This window comes from Salvelinus fontinalis, chromosome 36, assembly GCF_029448725.1.
Source record: "Salvelinus fontinalis isolate EN_2023a chromosome 36, ASM2944872v1, whole genome shotgun sequence".
NCBI classification, from domain to species: domain Eukaryota; kingdom Metazoa; phylum Chordata; class Actinopteri; order Salmoniformes; family Salmonidae; genus Salvelinus; species Salvelinus fontinalis.
The window spans coordinates 432,471-433,045 of NC_074700.1; positions in this window are offsets into that span (position 1 = coordinate 432,471).

The following is a 575-nucleotide window of genomic DNA, read 5'->3' on the forward strand; positions in this document are numbered from 1 at the left end:
ACATTTGCATTCAAACACACATACTCATTAGCTAGAATGACGAAACAGAGGCTACATAGCTACATTTCAATGGGACTAGCAAACAGCAACCAACAATCCTGTTTTGTCTTTTCTGAGGTCAGGAAAAGCCGATGTGGTCTGGCTGTAGTGTTGTGACTACTTATTTATGATCAATATCAAGTATTACAAACTCTACCTGATTACTATTGAAAAGCCTGTGCAGTAAAGCTGTAATGTTTTGACTACTTATTTACTACCCGACATGAAGTAGTAAAAATCTCTACCTGAATATTAAAACTTCTGTTTTCCTATTGAACACTACCAAACTCTACTTGTGTATCTTGAGTAGTGCATCAACTACACATTCACTACACAATCCCTACACGTTTTTTCATAGTCACTACTGCACGAATAGGTTTCGTGTAGTAATTCAGTACTTTTTCAAGAGTTATAGGCAAATCATGCGTCACCAGCTGTGACTTGCGGTCAGTGTCCTTGCATTGCCGTTTTCACAGCAGAAATGGAAATGTGTCTAGAGGGCAGTATTGGGCTGCAAATCCGTGTGCGTGCGTGTG